The sequence below is a fragment of the Molothrus ater genome, chromosome 27 (genome assembly GCF_012460135.2).
Source record: "Molothrus ater isolate BHLD 08-10-18 breed brown headed cowbird chromosome 27, BPBGC_Mater_1.1, whole genome shotgun sequence".
NCBI lineage: Eukaryota > Metazoa > Chordata > Aves > Passeriformes > Icteridae > Molothrus > Molothrus ater.
In genome coordinates, this window is record NC_050504.2 from 1,706,874 (window position 1) to 1,727,415 (window position 20,542).

The 20,542-nt window shown below is 51.9% G+C and overlaps 1 protein-coding gene across 2 annotated transcripts in view; it reads left to right on the plus strand.

The window, feature by feature from the left end:
* The first annotated feature begins 3,596 nt into the window (after positions 1-3,596).
* Positions 3,597-20,542, plus strand: part of GJC1 (gap junction protein gamma 1) — a 29,358-nt gene continuing 12,412 nt past the window's right edge. Inside the window, exon 1 of one of the 2 annotated variants that reach the window (XM_036398723.2) lies at positions 3,597-3,679. The gene's annotated coding sequence lies outside the window, so the exon portion shown is untranslated. Of the gene's footprint in view, positions 3,680-5,778; positions 5,922-20,542 lie in introns of those variants that run through there. The other variant, XM_036398724.1, reaches the window with a different exon arrangement.

Consider the following 20,542-nt stretch of genomic DNA (forward strand, 5'->3'; position numbering starts at 1 on the left):
GAGATCAGACCAGGCATCTCCTGGAGCAAACCCTGGGGTGCTGCAGCGGGATCAGCCTCCGGGGCTTGTGGTGCTGCCCTGCCTGTCCCGGGGCTCGGGGGTGGCTCTGCCTCTGGAGCTCTGGTCCTGGGGTGTCGGAGCATTGGGGGGTGGTAGGATGGTCGGGATGGATGGAGATGAGAGATCTCTGCAGCCAGGGCTGGAACTTGGGGTTTATTGCAAAGGGCCTGGGTGCAGGGCCCTGCTGGGAGCTGCCAGGCACAGCTCAGAGCAGGGCTGAGAGAAGAGAGGGGAGAGAGGATGAGAGGGGGAGAGAGTAAAAGGGGTGAGTGAGGTTCCCGTTCCAATACAATAAATCTTCTTCTGTGTTGAATATTCTAATTCTCACTCACCAATCTAGTCCAAGATACAAATCCTATAGCATTTCCATACAGCCTATAAGAATCATTACATTACCATGCTGTGTTACATTTTAAACCCTAAAATCTCCTCTTTGGGCCCTTCTGCCAAGCTGGCAGGGTCTGCTCTGACCCTTGGAGCTGCCTGCAAGCAGAGGGTGTTGTTCCATCAAAAGGGGATCACCTTCAGCTGGCCACACCATTGTTTTCCAATTGTTCAGTAACTGAGGGATCTCAAAGCTTGCTTTCATTTCCATCTCACTTATAGTTTCCATATTCTCAAAATCTTTTGCCAGACAATCATATTTCTAAGGCTTTCCTGTTTCATCTTCTCCAACACCGGGGCTCGGGGCTGGCTCTGCCTCCGGAGCCGGCTGCTGCTCAGGCTGGGTTTATAGGAAGAACGCATCCGTCATCCCAGCCTCGGGCTCTCCAGGGCTGGATAAGGGACGGGACCGAGCCCTGGAGCCACCCGTGGATGGGCATCGGTGCCATCGCGCCTGCGCTGGGAGAGCAGAGCCCCGAGGCTGCGGTGCCCGTGGGTGCGGGCATCGCTGGGGGCGGCGGGACGCGGCCGTGGGAAGGAGCCGGTTCTCACGCAGGCTTTTCCCAGCAGCTGGAAAACGCTGACCCGCAGCGGGGCCGCCAGCCCGGCCCGGCCCTGCGCCGGGGAGCTGGGGATTTTCCGCGGAAAGTGCTCTGCCCTGACCCCAGCTCCTGCCGTGCGGCTGGAATTTCCCCACACAAAGGGTCTGTGCGGGTGCAGGATGCCCCAGGGGATGTGCCTGGGATGTGCCCGCCCTGGCGTGGTGCAGGGAAACTGAGGCACGTGGAATCACTCCCTAGGAAACCGGGGGCTCCATCTATGGCACGAGTTGAGCTCAGCTTTGGGACGTGCCCCCACCCTCAGCAGGGTCATCAACAATGAGTGACCCTGTGCTGACCCCCTCAGTTGTTCCCGTTCGCCCCCATTCCCAGGGATTTGGGAGGTCCCCACAGGATCTGGCACCTTGAGCATCCTTGGGGGATGAGCCCCCACCCTGTGCCGTGTCCCTGTCTCCATCCTGCTCCTGGAAACCCTGGCTGTAGTCCTGCTTCTACTCTCCTCATGCCTGTCTTGTCCCCAGTGCCTCCACCCTGGTCCTGGTGTCCCTGTCCACAGCCCCATTCCCACTGTCCACTGCTCCCTGTGTCCTTGTCCTGCTCCTGATTCCCAACTCTGCTTTGGTGTCCCTGTCTCCATCCCAGCCCAGTCCCTGTTCTGCTTCTCAATGTCCCTGTCCCCACCCTGCTCCTGCTCTCTCCATTCCCATCTCGCTCCCATTGTCCCCACCACCCATTCTGCTCCCAGTGCCTCCATAATTTTCCTACTCCCCATGTCCCAGTGTCCTTGTCCCTTTCTTGATCCCATTGCCCCCATCCTGCCCCTGTTGTTCATCCTGTTTACACTGTCCCCATCGTTGTCCTGCTCCCTGTGTCCTTGACCTCATCCTCCTTGCAGTGCCTGTGTCCCTGTCCTGCTTCTGATTTCTCAATCCCACCCTCCTCCTGTCCCTTTACTGCTCCCAATGTCCTTGGTTTCCTCCCTGCTCCTGATGTCCCCATCCTCATCCTGCTCCTGGTGTGTCTGTCCTGTTCCCATCCTGCTCCCAGTGTCCTGGTCCCTGTCCCAGACCTCCACCCTGCTCTTGGTGTCCCTTGTCCCCATCCTGTCCCTTTTCTGTGCTCCATGTCCCTGTCCCCACCCTGTTCTTGATGCCCCTATCCCCACACTTGTCCCAGTGTCCCCATCCTGCTCCTGCTGTCCCCGTCCCCAGCCCTGCTCCCACTGTCCCCATTCTCATCCTGCTCTCCATGTCCCTGTCCCAATCCTGCTTCCTGTGTTCCCCTTCTGCTCCTGATGCCCCAGTCCCTGTCCTCATCCTCATCCTGCTGCTCTCCCCATCCCCATCTTGCTCCCAGTGTCCCCATCACCCATTTTACTGCCAGTGCCCCCATATTTGTCCCACTCTCTATGTCCCCATCCCCCTCCCAGTATCTTTGTCCCCTTCTTGCTTCCACTGCCTCCATCCTGCTCCTGTCCCCATCACTGTCCTGCTCCCTGTGTCCTTGTCCCTGTCCTGCTCCCAATGACCCCATCCCACCCTGTTTTGGTCTCCACATCCCCAGCCTGCCCCTGTCCCTGTCCAGCTCCCTGTGTCCCTGTCCTCATCCTATTCTTGCTTTCCCCATCCCCATCTTGCTCTCACTGTCCCCATTCCACTCTGCTCCTGTCCCTATTCTGCTCCCAATGTCCCTGTCCCCACCTTGTTTATGGTGTCCTTGTCCACAGCCCTGATCCATCGTTCTCCCTATTCCTGTCCTGCTCCCCATGTTCTGTCCTGCTCTGTGTCTTTGTCCCTATCCCCCTGCTGTGTCCCCATCCTAACCCCACTCCGTGTCCTTGTCCCTATACCCCATCCTGACCCCAGTCCCATGTCATTGTCCCTGTTCCCTGCTGTGTCCCTGTCCCGTGTGTCTTGTCTGTTTTCTGCTGTGTCCCTGTCCCGTGCCCTTGTCCCTGACCCCGATCCTGACCCCAGTCCCGTGTCCCTGTCCCTTTTCCCCACTGTGTCCCATGTCCCTATCCCCTCTCCTGACCTCAGTCCCGTGTCCTTGTCCCTGAACCCTATCCTGGCCCCAGTGTCCTTGTCCCCAGTCCCGTGTCCCTGTCTCTGTCCCCGCTGTGTCCCTGTCCCCAGTCCCGTGTCCTTGTCCCTGTACCCTCTCCTGGCCCCAGTGTCCTTGTCCCCAGTCCCCTGTCCCGTGTCCCTGTGCCTGGTCCCTGTCCCCCGTGGTTCCCAGTCCCGTGTCCCTGTCCCTATGCCTGTCCCTCTCCCTATCCCAGTCCCGTGTCCCTGTCCCTATCCCTGTCCCTGTGTCCCTGTCCCTGTGTCCCTGTCCCTGTGTCCCTCTCCCTGTCCCTGTGTCCCTATCCTTGTCCCTGTGTCCCTGTCCCTGTGTCCCTGTCCCTGTGTCCCTGTCCCTGTGTCCCTATCCTTGTCCCTGTGTCCCTGTCCCTGTGTCCCTGTCCCTGTGTCCCTCTCCCTGTGTCCCTGTCCCTGTGTCCCTGTCCCTGTCCCTGTGTCCCTATCCTTGTCCCTGTCCCCGTCCCTGTCCCGCTCCCCCCGTCCCCGCCCGCCCCGGCCCGCGCGCTCTGAGGGGGCTCCGCGCATGCGCCCCGCGCCCCCCGCCCGGGCTCGGCGGCCGAGGGGCCCCGGCGCCGCCACGGGCCGGACCCGGTGAGTGGGGGCTGAGGGCGGGGGGGACCGGGCCGGGTCGGCGGGGGCCTGAGGGCTCCGAGCGGCGCCCCCCGAGGGGCCGGAGCCACGGGGTGGGGCGGCGGGGGGCTCGGGGGACCGAGCGGCCGTTCCGGGGGCACCGGGAGGCGGGAGTGCAGCCGCGGGCCCCGAGGGGACGGAGCCGCGGCGGGCTGAGGGAGGCGGGAGCCCCGAGGGACCGAGCCGGGCGCTCCGGGGGAATCCCTGAGCATCCCGGGATGAGCCGGGCGCGCTCCGCCAACGGTGCCGCCGCGAGGGGCCGGTGTCACCCCCGGGTCCCCGCGTCCTCCCCGTTCCCCGCTGCTTTCCCCGCTCCGGACGGGCCTCCCGGGGTGTTTATCCCGAAGGGCTTTCCCGGGCGGAGCGCCCGGTGCCCGCCCGCGGCTGCACGTGTCGAGCCCCTCCGTGATGAACGGAGCGCGGGAACCGGGAGACGCCACCTCTGTCACCGCCGTGTCAACCCCCGTGTCCATCTCCCCTCCGGTGTCATTCCGTGCCCACCTCCCCTCCAGTGTCACCCTGTGCCCACCTCCATTGTCATCCTGTGCCCATTTCTCGTGTCACCCCGTGCCCACCTCCGGTGTTATCCCGTGCCCATCTCCCCTCCGGTGTCATTCCGTGCCCACCTCTCCTCCAGTGTCACCCCCGTGCCCACCTCCCATACGGTGTCACCCTGTGCCCACCGCTCCTCTGGTGTCACCCCTGTGCCCACCGCTCCTCTGGTGTCACCCTGTTCCCACCTCCATTGTCACCCCGTTCCCACCTCTCCTCCCTTGTCACCCCCGTGCCCACCTTCCCTCCAGTGTCACCCCGTGCCCACCTCTCCTCCTGTGTCACCCCATGTCCACCTCCCCTCCGGTGTCACCCTGTCCCCCTCCCGGCTCCGGGCAGGACGGGGCTCCCAGTGGGTCCCCAGCGCGGTCCCTGAAGCAGCAGCAGCAGCAGCAGCTCCTGCTCCCAATTCCCTGCCCGGTTAAGCCTCCCCAGCGCCGCTGGCAGCCGGAGCCAGCCCTGCCTGGAGCTGAGGGGCCGCAGCCCTGCGGTTTGGCATTGCTTGAGGAAATTCTTCTGCAGCTCCAGGAGTGTTTGCACAAAGCTCTGAGACACGTGGGGGGACTGCTGGGGGTGCTCTGTGCAGGGCCATCAGTGTGGCTTGGTGTCCTTGTGTGTCCCTTCTCACCGAGGACATTCTGTGATTCTCTGAGCACCATCAGAGGAATCCTGCTCTTGTGTCAGATGGTTTGGCCTCCGTTGGGCCCAACTTTCACCCAGCGTCATAAAATTTCACAGGAGTGACATTTGTGCAGCTATTTTTACTGGCCTTTTAAAGGCAATTCTCATTTCTGTTGGTAGGAATTAGTCCTGACACTTTCTGGTCAGTGTGACCTTGCTTCCTAGTGAATTACTGATTTTGTTGCACCGTCAAATTAATTACAAATAGGAGATGGTTCATAGGGATTAATTAGGGCATGGATGTACCATATGGATTCTGGAGCAACAGTTGGTACCACCAGGTTCTGATTTTTCTTTGGGTGTTTGATTGGTATTTGGAGATGAGAGGGAGAACAAAACCCTTCTATCTGACAGACCGTTGATTGCTGTTATTATTTCCATGTCTCCTGCCTGCTCTAAGTCAGGATAATTGGTTAAAAAAAGCCCCAAACTGTCCCTTCCTGTTAGAAATCTGTGTCCTGGGGATGTTCAATGAACCAGCTGTCAGTGCAGTTACCAAACCCTCCCTTCTTCAGGTCATTTAAGGGAAAATGTTGCTTTCTGTCAAGACTTGTATTTAGGAAAATGCAAGGTGCCTTTCTCTGTATTTTTGATACTTTCAATTCAAATACTCTGTATTTTTGATACTTTCAATTCTGTTCCAAAGTTCTGCTTATGCTTTCTTGAAGGAACAGATCAGCTCACTGGAAAGCAGGATGGGTAAGGAGTTTGAAAATGGAATTTGAGCCTTATTGTGCTGTTTGACTCGGAGGGCAAGTCCTGCATTTCCAGCAGGGACGGAGCTCTGTGGTCACTGGTGGCTCCTGGGGGTGGGCTGAGCTGTCACACTCTGTGCCTGGCGAATGCACAGAGAGCTCCAGCGAGGGGCTGGCCCTGGGTGACACGGAGGTGGCAGCAGTGGAGCGCTGGCTGTCCCCGTGGCTGCCGGGGCTGGGGCTCTGGGCATGTCTGCGGGCACCGAGGCTGCCAGGTAAGAGCTGAGGGGCTGGGGCTGGGCTGGCCCGGGGGTCTCTGAGCCTTTCTCTGCTGAGAAGAGCCCTTTGCAGGGTGTTTCTCCAGAACCAGGAGCTTGTCTGACATTTCCAAACTGCAATTCAATTCAATTTCAATTGCCAGATGGAAATGCCAGCAGGAGCACGGTGACAGGTCCCTTTGGAGGTGTCACATCACACGGAACTTGTTTTACAGGAGCATCTCTAGTTTTTGGACTGTGTTGGAAACACAGCTGCTCCTTGGAGTTTGTCACCCAGCGCCTTTTGTCTTTTTTATCAAGGTTTAGATCAGTTGGAGTGATGAAAAGTTATTTAAAATGTTTTTCTGACCCCTTGCCGATGGGTCTGACTGCCTTTAGTGCTTTAGACTAGAGTCTGTAAGTTTGTCCTTTCATTGATGGAGGAGCCTATTGAGTATTGCTAATGAAAACATTTCCATGTACAAATCTAAGTGTTTTCTTAATTTATAGAACAAAATTACAATTTTTGGGGTTTTTTAAAGCAACGTGTTTTACAGGAGCATCTCTGGTTTTTGGACTGTGTTGGAAACACAGCTGCTCCTTGGAGTTTGTCACCCAGCACCTTTTGTCTTTTTTATCAAGGTTTAGATCAGTTGGAGTGATGAAAAGTTATTTAAAATGTTTTTCTGACCCCTTGCCGATGGGTCTGACTGCCTTTAGTGCTTTAGACTAGAGTTTGTGAGTTTGTCCTTCCGTTGATGGAGGAGACTATTGAGTTATTGCTAATGAAAACATTTCCATGTACAAATCTAAGTGTTTTCTTAATTTATAGAACAATATTACAGTTTTTTGGTTTTTTAAAAACAACTCATAAGTCTGAATGCAGGATTCTAGACAAGGAATTGTCATGAAATATCTCTTTTCTAGGTTTGTACCACCCTCAGCCCTTCATTAAGGGATTCTTTTTGCCCCTCACTTCAAAGCAAACACCCAGCTCTTGACAGATAACGTGCAAGTGATGCAAATACTGGTAAATAACTGGAAATTTGGGTCAAGGACTGAGAGCACAGGGCTTGCTTTGAACAAGGCACAGAGGGTTGGGAATGTGAGGAATTCCTGGGGTCCCAGCTCTTGGTAGGGGGAAAGTTAAAACTCAGAGGTTGGGGAAATTGAGATCAACTTTAAGAATTTAGCAAATATTATGGTACACCCTGGAGATTTTTAATTACAGGCACAGTTTTTCTAAAGAATTCTGTGGTTCTAAAGGTTGTTGGTGTGGAAATTATACTGCTTAGGTGAAACTTCATCTTAAAAAGTCTTTTCTGGGTTTGGATAGTCCTAGAGTTTACAAGAACAAATTTCTTTAAAGCTCTGAAATTTAATCACTCATGGAGAGTTTGTGATGAATTTTGACAGCTACATTTGTTGATTTAGTAATTTGCTGACTGCCAGCAACTTCTGTGAGTCAAAAACAATCCCCAAACTTTCCTCATCCACCACTTTTGCCAAGGAAAGGATGAGATCCAGTGCCTGAGGTTGTACCTAGGGATAATCCAGAGGATCAACAGAGCAGTTCAGGAGCACCCAGTGAGGAGCTGGATAATCCAGAAAGTTCCTTCTTTGGGATTGGGACACTGAAAATCCAGTGCTTTGGGGAGCTGGAGCATCCAGAGCTGTCGGGAACGGCGGAAGAATTGCAGCACACAATACGTGTGAACAACAAATCCCAAAGTTTATTGACAGCTCACACATATTTATATTGGTGTTAATGAAGCTTGTACATATTGCAAAGCTGAGCTCATTATTGGTTAAAACACACATGAATCAACCACACCTACTTCTATGCTCTAATGATTATTTTGTTTCTACGTTTACATTCCTGTGGCTATTCTACCTAGGCTATCTTCATTTTTCTGGCAAAAGATTCTCTCCCCCATCTTCATGTTGCAGCAAGGTCACCATGACCTTTGTCAGTGATTGGACACTGACTACTTCATCCCCAGCTTGTTTCCCTTAACCTTATCCAACGGTATCACATGGAAGTGGCCTTTCTCAGCTAGCCAATTATCCACAAAGCTCTCCACACAGAGCCACAAGGGCTTGGTGGGGATGCTGATGCTTCATTCCTGACCCAGCTGTGATGCTGGAGAATGAGCTGTGGAATGGAGACTTTTCCAAGGAGAGTGAGGAGTCCTTATGGAATCTTGAGCTTTCCATGGAGCCCCACAGAGTGTGTGAGCCCAGGCAGCCCCTGCTCACACAGGGGTGAATTTTGGGGATTTGTGGTCATTGGCACCTGCACGGCGCTGCTGGTTGAGTAAAGAAGTGATGGAATCAGGAGTTGGATGATTTCTGTGGCTCTTTTGCAGCTCAGGATATTCTGTGACTCTCAGGAATCAGGCTGCAGCCTCACCATCAGAGGGGGCTGATCTTGGGGCTCTTTCCTTTCACCACTTCACATTTTCAGCCCCTTTTTTAAAGGTGGAAACCCCAAGGAACGTTGCCTTGTACAATGCACCTCTCTTGTGCCTCTCCCTTCTTGCTGGGACAGGATTCCCTGAATCCCAGCAGGAACTGGGACGAGGGTGGTGATCATTAAACACTTGGAGTGAAACCCTGGTGGATAATGGATAAACAACAACCCTTTGTTGTCCCCCCGGGGAATGGGCACTGCTGCCTCATTAGGGGGAAGGTGATCCTTTGTTCCCATCCTGTTTCCACACTTTGTGTTCTGTGCTGCCACGGAGCTGACCTGTGCTCCAGATTTCGGGATTTTTCATCTGCTTCATAGGAAGGAAATTACTGCCGTTGAAAAAGTTCCACTGCAATTCCCTGATTTTTATGGTGGCTCTGCTGTGTCCCTGCTGAGCTGCACAGCTGCTGAGCTGGATTATCCAGCTCCTCACTGGGTGCTCCTGAACTGCTCTGTTGATCCTCTGGATTATCCCTAGGTGCAACCTCAGGCACTGGATCTCATCCTTTCCTTGGCAAAAGTGGTGGATGAGGAAAGTTTGGGGATTGTTTTTGACTCACAGAAGTTGCTGGCAGTCAGCAAATTACTAAATCAACAAATTTAGGTGTTAAAATTCATCACAAACTCTCCATGAGTGATTAAATTTCAGAGCTTTAAAGAAATTTGTTCTTGTAAACTCTAGGACTATCCAAACCCAGAAAAGAGTTTTTAAGATGAAGTTTCACCTAAGCAGTATAATTTCCACACCAACAACCTTTAGAACCACAGAATTCTTTAGAAAAACTGTGCCTATAATTAAAAATCTCCAGGGTGTACCATAATATTTGCTAAATTCTTAAAGTTGATCTCAATTTCCCCAACCTCTGAGTTTTAACTTTCCCCCTACCAAGAGCTGGGACCCCAGGAATTCCTCACATTCCCAACCCTCTGTGCCTTGTTCAAAGCAAACCCTGTGCTCTCAGTCCTTGACCCAAATTTCCAGTTATTTACCAGTATTTGCATCACTTGCACGTTATCTGTCCAGAGGAAGCCCATCCCTGCCCAGCCAGCAGGGAGACTCCCCGAGTTGCAGATGGCTCCTGGGCGCTGCTGCCAGCCTCTCACGGGTGGCTGCACGGCCACCTCTGTGTCCCCTGCTCTGGAAGGGAGTGAAGGTTTTATTCTGCAGCATTTATCAGTGGTTGCAGCTGCTCTCGGGCACTTCCTGCGAGCAGCAGGAGTGCAATTCCACACTGTCCCGTGCTTGTGCCATGGAATAACAGGCTGTGCTTTTAATTGACTGAAATTGTGCTTAATAATGGTCAAAATTATTAAATCGCGTTTCGCTTGCTGTGTTCAGTGTTGCTCAGTACGTAAATTCCGCTCTTGGAATAAACCCATGTTTTTAAAATGCCAATATCATCAAATTTCCCATTCACTGCCCATTCTTGGTCCTGGTTTTGGGAAGCTCGTTGCTTTCCATTAAAAGCTACAAAAAAAAGAATTTATCTCCAAAATGCTTCTTGGAGGGGAAAGGGCAATGTTAGCATTTCCTTTTCTGACCTCCTCATACCATAAATGTGAATTGTTATTGCTGCTTGGTTAGTGACACACAGTTCTTCCCAAATTCAGGACTGTCTGGAAGATCTGGCTGGGATTTTTAAAAACTTGACTTCATTTTGGTGTAAAATGAAGATTTCAGGTGAAAGTTCCTGCATGTGATGTGGGATAATTGACATACTCAACGTGTGGCTGGGCAGTTGTGATCTTCCTGGTGATTCCTGGTGAAGGAAATACTGAGAATGGCAAAAAGAAATCTCTTTTCTTTCTGCAAACACAGAGAGCTTGGTTTCATAGCTCAGTACTGGCCACTAATTCCTCAGTGATTCTGTTTTAAGGAAGAATGTGATTCTGTTTCAAAGCAGAACCCAGGCACAACCCAAGCAATAACACAAGTTACAAGGTTTTCTAGCTATAAATAAAAAATCTATATTTGGAAAAAAAACAAATAGCGTATTTATGGACAAAACTGTATTAAAGGAAATGTGATGGAAAAATTGAGTCAGATGAGCTGATGTATGAAGCATTTCCCTCTGGAGTCATTGGGCTGAAAAATGTTTTATATGCCTAAACTTGAACAGATGCTTCAGCACACACACACACACAGTCGTCCCCCGGTTCATATTAGCACTTCTGCTCATACCACTGTGATTAATTCCCAGACCAGCCTGGTTTAGGCTCTTTTCAGGGGCTCCGGGGTGTTTCCAGATCATCCAGGTACTTAAGCCGTGCCTAGCTGTAAATAAGCACCCCAGATCATCCAGGCACTTAAGCCGTGCCTAGCTTTAAATAAGCACCCCAGATCATCCAGGCACTTAAACCGTGCCTAGTTTTAAATAAGCACCCCAGATCATCCAGGCACTTAAACCGTGCCTAGTTTTAAATAAGCACCCCAGATCATCCAGGTACTTAAGCTGTGCCTAGCTTTAAATAAGCACCCCAGATCATCCAGGCACTTAAACCGTGCCTAGTTTTAAATAAGCACCCCAGATCATCCAGGTACTTAAGCCATGCCTAGCTGTAAATAGGCACTTAAGCCATGCCTAGCTGTAAATAAGTGAGCATCCCGGATTATTAGCAGGATTTGTTTCAAGCTTTGCATTAGGCATGTGTTTAAATGACTCACTGAGCTGGGATTTACATTTTTACACGGGAATGAAGGATTTCTCTCTATTACCTTGCCTAGATGGAAATTGGTGGAGTCAGGCAGCTTTTTTTACCTAAACAAGTCCATGAAACCAGCTTTGGGCTCTTACAGTTATTAGTTCCAGCTTTTTAGTTACAAATTTGTCAGAACACAAGTCTCAGTGTGCGTGCCTGACCTCGATTGAGATACTCAGGAGGTCTGAGGAGGGAGGGAAGGAGGGAGGGAACATCCATATGGATGACCAGCAGATTGTGCCTCGTGTCCTTTCCAGTCCCAATGTCGAATTCACAGGCGGTGGCGCTTGAGGAGGCTGCGACTGCATTGGATTATTCTCCATCGAGTCCCTGCTCTGGTGTTCCTCTGAGCCATTCGTCTGCTCTCCTGGGGAGCAGGGTTTGCCTTGTGCACAGTATTTCCTTTCCTCTGAACATCCCCAAAATCTTCCTCAAAAGTGCCACATCTTAGGAATGCTGTCCCCTTTGCTTTTCTGAGGAAGGAATGTAGAAAAATGAGTTGTGGGTCAGGCTGGGGAGTGCAGCTCCTGCAGGATGAGGGATGATGCTGGTGGCAGCAGGGTTTGCATTGTAGGTGGCTGTGCACAGCATTCCCTCTCCTCTGAACATCCCCAAAAGTGCCACATCTTAGGAATGCTGTCCCCTTTGCTTTTCTGATGAAGGAATGTAGAAAAATGACTTGTGGGTCTGAACATGGGTCTGGCTGGGGAGTGCAGCTCCTGCAGGATGGGGGATGATGCTGGTGGCAGCGGGGTTTGCCTTGTAGGTGGCTGTGCACAGCATTCCCTCTCCTCTGAACATCCCCAAAATCTTCCTGAAAAGTGCCACATCTTGGGAATGCTTCTGTCCATTTTGTTTTTCTGATGAAGGAATGTAGAAAAATGAGTTGTTGTTCTGAACATGGGTCTGGATGTGGTGTGCCTGGGGAATGCAGCTCTTGCAGGATGGGGGATGATGCTGGTGGCAGCAGGGTTTGCCTTGTAGGTGGCTGTGCACAGCATTCCCTCTCCTCTGAACATCCCCAAAGTCTTCCCCAAAAGTGCCACATCTTAGGAATGCTGTCCCCTTTGCTTTTCTGGTGAAGGAATGTAGAAAAATGAGTTGTGGGTCTGAACATGGGTCTGGCTGGGGAGTGCCTGGGGAATGCAGCAGGATGAGAGATGATGCTGGTGGCAGCAGGGTTTGCCTTGTAGGTGGCTGTGCACAGCATTCCCTCTCCTCTGAACCTCTTCCTGAAAAGTGCCACATCTTAGGAATGCTGTCCACTTTGCTTTTCTGATGAAGGAATGTAGAAAAATGACTTGTGGGTCATGACTTGTGGTGTGCCTGGGGAATGCAGCTCTTGCAGGATGGGGGATGATGCTGGTGGCAGCAGGGTTTGCCTTGGAGGTGGCTGTGCACAGCATTCCATCTCCTCTGAACATTCCCAAAATCTTCCCCAAAAGTGCCACATCTTGGGAACGCTGTCCACTGATGAAGGGATGTAGAAAAATGAGTTGTGGGTCTGAACGTGGGTCTGGCTGGGGAATGCAGCTCCTGCAGGATGAGGGCTGATGCTGGTGGCAGCAGGGGATGGAGCTCCTGCCTGCGGTGACATCCTGGCATGAGTGGTGCAGCCCTGCCAGACTCAGAACGAGCCATTGCCTGTGAAGTTCTGTATCTCTCTCTCATGCTTAAAATAGTCAAGAGCCTGGAAGGGTGATTGTATGTCTTGTGTGTGCCCATGTTCCCTTGAGGGGGAGTTTTGACTCCTTGTTAACTCCTGGAAGCCTGGCTCTGCTGTGGATGCAGGGACAGGGCTGACACCCAGCACTGTGTAATCCTGAGGTTAGAGATGTGTCTGTAGGCAGGCAAGGGGGTGGGTGGAGCCCACGTGGGGCTGCCCTTGGTGGCAGTACATTTTTTAATGGCATAAAATTAAAAATAGTAGAAGTTCCTAATGTGTCTTGCAGCTGTGCTGCCCTGCATGCAGCATGTCCTCCTAAAAATCTAAAAATCTCCTGAATCTCAGGGTAAACATTGAAGTAGTTGAGAAATGACTGGATTTTACTTGCAGCACATTCATTTGCAGGAGTTACTCAGCTTGTGCTCAGATATGGAGTTAAACTATTTTGAAATGAGAAGAATTTTCATGGTGGAAACTGTGATTCCTGAGATATTATAAAGCAAAATAAAATTGAAGTGTTTGGGAGGAAGCACATGGCGATCTTCCACAGAGCCATATGGAATTTATCTTTATTCCATGGTTCTTGTGAAGTCTTTGCTCCTTCTGGAGCTGACTTGGAGCCTCCTCCTCAGTGCTGTCCCCAGCTTGGTTTGTATTCCTCGCCTGCTCTTGCTCTCTTTGCAATCTGTGACCAAAGCCCATCGATCCGGGTGGAGTCTGATTCCCTGGAGGGCTGTGCTGGACAGAAATAAATCGTGGCTGTCCTTCAGGTGTTCCCATTGCCCAGGGTTGTCTGGCACATGCAGAGTTCCAGGGGGCTGGAATTGAGCAGTGATTACCAGCCCCTGAGCCAGTTCTGTTCTCTCTGGTGTCTGCTGGTTCACGGAGGGGCTTTTCCCCAGCACCTGGAGCCACTCCCTCCTGGCTCCTTTGGAGCAGCCACGTGGGTCAGATGGAATCTTGCCTGTTCCAGGGTCCTGTTCCTGACCTGCCCCGTGTGGGGCTGCAGCAGAGCAGGAGAGAAGTTCTGGACTCTCAACATGCTCTGCTTTGTGCCTACAGACTTACCCTTGTCTCAGGTGCTGCTCTGGCTTTTTTTGAGGGGTTTTCCTTCTCCAGGCTGCTCCAGGTGTCACAGATCCCTGCCTGTTTCCCCCCTCAGCCTTCTGGCTTTTTTCCACTGTCCTTCCCCCACCAGCCACTTCATACCTCTTCTCCAAGCTCCTGTTCTCCTCTGTTCCCATGATAGGAGCTGGCAGAGTGACCAGAGCCACACCGTGGGTGAGCCATGGGCACTGAGGGGGATGTGACAGAGTGACCAGAGCCACACCATGGGTGAGCCATGGGCACTTGGGGACATGGCAGAGTGACCAGAGCCACACCATGGGTGAGCTGTGGGCACACAGGGGGATGTGACAGAGTGACCAGAGCCACACCATGGGTGAGCCATGGGCACTTGGGGACATGGCAGAGTGACCAGAGCCACATGCCATGGATGCATGTGACAGGCACATGGTGGCACAGCAGCGTGTGCTGGGTGTGCCTGTCCTCTGACACTGGTGAAACGCTGTTTTGGGGCTGTGCTGTGCACTGCCAGAGCATTCACAGAGCAGCCTGACAGCCCCAAGACCTCCTGCTTGCTGAGGCCATCTCAGGGCACATCTATTTTTAGGTGAAATTGAGATTTATTCTTTTTATTCGATGTATGCATCACTTTATCCATGTGGAATTCCATCTGCCATTTTATTTCCAGGTTGCATAGACTCATATGGTCCCTGTGCTGCTCTTCATGGTTGCTTATCCACCCCCCCCTTGAATATTTCCTTCAGGATGCTGGGTCACATCCAGACAGTGTCCTAGGGTGGCACAGCCAGCCCCTCCCTGTGACCCTTGCCCTGCCTTCCCTCCCTTGCAGGAAATGATTCTTTACTCCTGCTCCCTTGCCTCCCACCCAGCCGTCTCCATACAGGGACAATCCCTTTTCCAGTGGCCTTTTGGGGTCCCTACAGAAAGCCTCAGATGAGGGAGACTCACAGAGGTTAAAACCCAGAAGATCTGGAGCCCTCTGTGGGGCTGGAGGTGCCTTTCCAGAAGCCATGCTGACTTTTCCCCTGGTTTATTGTATTTATACGGAGAATCAATGCCCACTAATTCTGCTGTGTAATTAGTCCTGTGTGAATGTTGGGTTTGGACAGCTACATTTTGCCAGGATTTTCTCCACAACCCCTGTCTTGCAGAGTTGACATGGCATTTGCTTCCCTGTCCCAAGATAATTTTAGGAATGGCTGTACTCCATGCTCCATTAACCCCTTGGTGGATCCATCCAGCCCTTCCTGCTGTGACTCCTCAGTTTGGCTCTCTGTAAGCTCCCCTCCAGTCCCTCCAGCAGTGGGAACCAGTTTCCCAGTGAATCCCAGAGGAAAGGGCTGACAGAGAGCCTGGAACTGCTCCTGGTGCTGTGAGTTGTGTGTAAAGGAGTCACATCATTTTCCCTGGATGGGTTTGTCATCTCTTTCAGTGACATTAAAGCTGAGCCTGTTCCTGATGGTGGCTTTCTGCAGGGAGACTCCGTCAAGGTGCAGGTGGGAGCCTGAAGTGGGGGTGGTCTGAGGGCTGGAACAGCTCTGGAGATGGGCTGGGAGAGCTGGGGGGGTTCAGCTGGAGAAGAGAAGGCTCTGGGGAGACCTGACCTTACTGTGGCCTTCCAGCTTATAAAGGGGCTTAGAATAAAAATGGGCACTTTCTGCTGTCTCCTGTAGTGACAGGACAAGGGACAACACTTTTCTTTGTGCCACCATGTGCCTGTGACATGCATCCATGGCATGTGGCTCTGGTCACTCTGCTGTGTCCCCACTGAGTGCCCATGGCTCACCCATGGTGTGGCTCTGGTCACTCTGCTGTGTCCCCACTGAGTGCCCACGGCTCACCCATGGTGTGGCTCTGGTCACTCTGTCACATCCCCCTGAGTGCCCACAGATGGGGCATTAAAATGAAATATTTTACCATGAGGGTGGGCAGGCCTGGCACAGGTGCCCAGAGCAGCTGGGGCTGCCCTGGATCCCTGGCAGTGCCCAAGGCCAGGCTGGACGGGGCTTGGAGCCCCCTGGGACAGTGGGAGGTGTCCCTGCCATGGCAGGAGGAGGAGCAAGAGCTCTCAAGCCCCTTCCCAGCCCAGTCTGTGCTTGTGCTTGGCAGAGTGGGTGCGATGGCCTTAATGAGACAATCCACCAAACAGGCAGCGGCTCCTTATCAGGAACGATCTTATCTGCAGCTGATTCCCCTTTGTGAGGGTGAACGAGCTGTGACACGGCAGATGCTCCATTACCCTTTGTTTTTAGGGTGGTTTTGCGAGCAGACCTGCTGGGCTCTGTGTTAGGAAGTCACCCAGTAGAGGTGATCTGCTGGCTCCTGGTTGGAGCATGAAGTTCACTCCGTGATTAACAAGATGTCACCAGCCTCCTAAACTCTTGGAAATGAGCAGCTGGGGGAAGCTTGGCACTGCTGCCCTGACCGTAGCTGTGCCTGCAGTGGCTCAGTGGCTTTTTCCTGCCTCCAGCAGCCCCACAGCTCAGTGCACAGCATGCCCTGGTCCCTCGGCGCTCCCCTGTCGAGTCTCACGGCTGGCTCAAGCACAGGGAGGCTGATTTGCTGCTGATTGTCCCAAGCTGTGTCGATAAGAAGTCAGATAAAATCCTTGGCCAAGGGAGGGCAGTCAGGTGGAAAAACTGACCCGTCTGCCACTGTGTGCTTGGTGCAGAGCGCCTGTCACTGGGAAAAGGGCTTCTGGCCTCCTCTGATAAAAGAGGAGTTATTTCCAGCTGTTCTCAGGGGAAAAGCCCCAGTTGGTGTGTGTGTTTCCCAGCTGGAGTGATGGAGTTCATCAGTGCTTCAGGTCTCTTCCCAAGGGAGTCTCAAAGTATTCAAGTCTTTCAGAAATGGACAGTTTTATGTTTCTTATTTCATTACAGGGATATTTTTTTTCCCAACAAATAAGTCACTTAGTGAATCTATGCATATTTATATTCTAAATTTTATCTTTGGCAAAATAAAGCTGTTAAGACTCCTGTTGAACTCAAGCTGGAGTAACATTTTAATGCCAATATGGCAATCTGCTGCCTTACTCTGCTCCTTGTCTCAGAATAAACTGTGTGTAAAACCAACTTTATTGAAACAAAACTCTTCAGCTGTTTCTGTGCTTTAGCAGCAACTTGGGAGAAGTTGAAGCAGCTGTAAAATGAGTGAGGTGCTGGCTTGTTTTGGTTCTCTGGTAAGGTGCTGTCCTTGGCTGTCTGTCCCAACACCATTGTTAGGGAAATTAATCCACAAACACCAGAGGTTTCTGTCCAAAAAGGAGACAGAGGAGTCCTTTGACTTTATTGGAATAAAGGGAGAGGCCATGGGGCATTCCCCTGGCATCTCTCAAATTTTTGGAGGGTGCAGCCTCCTTTTTATCCCAATTTCCCACATTTCCCTCTCTCTTTCCCCATTTCTGAGGTACTTGAGAGGTTCAGACTTCCCAGCACACCTGATACCAAAGATTTCCCTCTAATGTACAACCCTCCTGTTAGGAAAATTAATCCACAAACAACAGAGGTTTCTGTCCAAAAAGGAGACAGAGGAGTCCTTTCTGGCTTTATTGGAATAAAGGGAGAGGCCATGGCACATTCCACTGGGATCTCTCCCTTTATTCCAATAAAGCCAGAAAGGACTCCTCTGTCTCCTTTTTGGACAGAAACCTCTGTTGTTTGTGGATTAATTTTCCTAACACTCCCTTTCAATTTTTAATTCTTATTGAATTTAGGGGTTTTTCTTCCCCATTGTTTCTTTCATCTTTCAATGTCTAATTTCTTTTACAGCAAACCTAAAGTTTATTTGTAAAAGCAAATCTCTTTTTCCATTCATCAATCAGTGGAATCCTTCCATTGTTTCTTTTGTCTCCCAGTGCTAGTTTTACCTACCAGCAGACCCACAGCTTGTTTGGAAAGACAAATCCACTATTCCTCTCACCATCCTCATGGATTGTTGTGCCATTTGGCACAGCTGGCTGCTGTTCTGCTCAGTTTAGTGCTCTCCACCTGGGGACATGCACAGTTTGGTGAAGTCCCAAGGGGCTGCAGGGCTCTCTGCTCCTCCCTGTCCCAGAATGGGAGCAATCCAGGCCCAGTTTAGCAGAGCTGTTCCAAGTGCTGGGTGCCCTGAAGGGAGGGCCCAGCAGGGCAGGGAGGGTTTGCAGTGTCCTCCTCTGCCTCTGAACATCCTTCCCTCTCTGCAGAGCTGCTCCTGTAGAAAATGTGATGTGGATTAGGTGGAGTTGCAGGCTGAGGCGGTGGCTCCCACTAGACCAGACAGAGCTGGGGAATAAAACTCTTTTTTTTTTTGAATGTAGGTCACAGAGAAGCAGCTGCCATGTTGCAGGATGGGTGACTGGGGAGGTTGTGGTGGACTGTGTCGGGCTCTGTGGTATCTGTTTCATTTACAAGCTGTTCATGGGAGGTTTTGAGGCTTATCTATGGAGCAAACACTGTCATGGTTTCTCTTGACTGCCATAAGATGGTGGTGGGAGCATTAGGTGTTCATCCCCATCCTGCTCAGCCAAGTGAGAGCCTTGGATTTTGATGTACAGGAGCCGACAGAATTGCTCTCTTTTGGCTTCTCTCTCCTTCCCTGAAATGGCCATGAGAGTGATATTTGGGTCAGCTGCCTCCAGTGTGTCATTTTCTTTTGACACTCATCCCTGTGAGCACAGAGGAGGAGCCCTGGGGAAACGCTGTGGAGCTGTTGGCTGCGCTGGAATCGGGTGTAGTTACAGGGGTGTTGTGGTTATTGGAGTCTCTGATCACATCCAGGGAGGGAGGTGTCCAGGATGCCTGACTGGAAGGGTCTGGCAGTGAGGATGGCCAGAGAGCTGCAGGGATCCAGGTAAGCACATGGATGTGCAGCCTGTCCAAAGGCTCCTGTCCCTCAGTGCTTCCCAGGGATGCAGCCCCCAGAGTTCTGTGTTCTGTGCCTCCTTCCCTTTGCACCTTTGTGGGTCCTCCTGGGGAAGCAGATTGTTCCTCCTTGCCTCACTGCAGCCTCAGGGTTGTGCTGTGAGGCCTGGGGTGGGCCCAGGTGCTGCCATTCCCTGGGTGTCACAGGAGGGTTTGCATTGTCCAGGCTCTGCTCACCCCTGTGTGTCCCCAAGTGCAGCCCTGAGTGACAGAGCTGGTGCTGGGCCTGCCTACACAGGCAGGGTTTGCAGCAGGACCTTCCTTCCTTCCTTCCTTCCTTCCTTCCTTCCTTCCTTCCTTCCTTCCTTCCTTCCTTCCTTCCTTCCTTCCTTCCTTCCTTCCTTCCTTCCTTCCTTCCTTCCTTCCTTCCTTCCTTCCTTCCTTCCTTCCTTCCTTCCTTCCTTCCTTCCTTCCTTCCTTCCTTCCTTCCTTCCTTCCTTCCTTCCTTCCTTCCTTCCTTCCTTCCTTCCTTCCTTCCTTCCTTCCTTCCTTCCTTCCTTCCTTCCTTCCTTCCTTCCTTCCTTCCTTCCTTCCTTCCTTCCTTCCTTCCTTCCTTCCTTCCTTCCTTCCTTCCTTCCTTCCTTCCTTCCTTCCTTCCTTCCTTCCTTCCTTCCTTCCTTCCTTCCTTCCTTCCTTCCTTCCTTCCTTCCTTCCTTCCTTCCTTCCTTCCTTCCTTCCTTCCTTCCTTCCTTCCTTCCTTCCTTCCTTCCTTCCTTCCTTCCTTCCTTCCTTCCTTCCTTCCTCCCTTCCTCCCTTCCTCCCTTCCTCCCTTCCTCCCTTCCTCCCTTCCTCCCTTCCTCCCTTCCTCCCTTCCTCCCTTCCTCCCTTCCTCCCTTCCTCCCTTCCTCCCTCCCTTCCCTTCCCTTCCCTTCCCTTCCCTTCCCTTCCCTTCCCTTCCCTTCCCTTCCCTTCCCTTCCCTTCCCTTCCCTTCCCTTCCCTTCCCTTCCCTTCCCTTCCCTTCCCTTCCCTTCCCTTCCCTTCCCTTCCCTTCCCTTCCCTTCCCTTCCCTTCCCTTCCCTTCCCTTCCCTTCCCTTCCCTTCCCTTCCCTTCCCTTCCCTTCCCTTCCCTTCCCTTCCCTTCCCTTCCCTTCCCTTCCCTTCCCTTCCCTTCCCTTCCCTTCCCTTCCCTTCCCTTCCCTTCCCTTCCCTTCCCTTCCCTTCCCTTCCCTTCCCTTCCCTCCCTTCCCTCCCTTCCTCCCTCCCTTTTCTCTCTCTCTTTCTTTTCTTTCTCAAGTCCCTGCAACTTGTCCCCTCTCTGTTATGTTCATTCTTACAGGAAAAATTGCTAAATTGCTTTGTTGCTATTTTTTTTTTTTTGTTCTCCATGGTGCCCAGGGAACTGATACACAGAAAATTCCACTTAAACATAAGAAAACCTTTTTTTTCCTGTGAGCATGATCAGATGTAGGATCAGACTGCCCAATCTGACTTTTCAATTCTTCTGTCTTTGGAGGAGTTTAATAGGATCAGGCTGCCCAGAGAGCTTGTGTGGAGTTATTTAAACCCTGGCTGGACCTGAGCCTTCCAACCTGCTCTGGGATGTAAAATATGTTACCAGTTACCAGAACATTGCACATTTCTGAAAGGGAAGCATTTGGCACAAGGGAACTTTGGGGTTAAGCACCTTCAGAAGTGACTGAAATAAAGCTCTGTCACTGCAAGGGGCTGTCAGAGCCTCAGAGCAGTCAGTGTTGGGGTGTTTGGTCTCATGTTTTGTAGAGGTAGCACAATGTGTGTGTGAGCCAGGGTTTAGTGGCCCTGACTGAGGAGCACGTGGTGCCTCAGCAGATGTTTGCCTGGTCCAGGAGC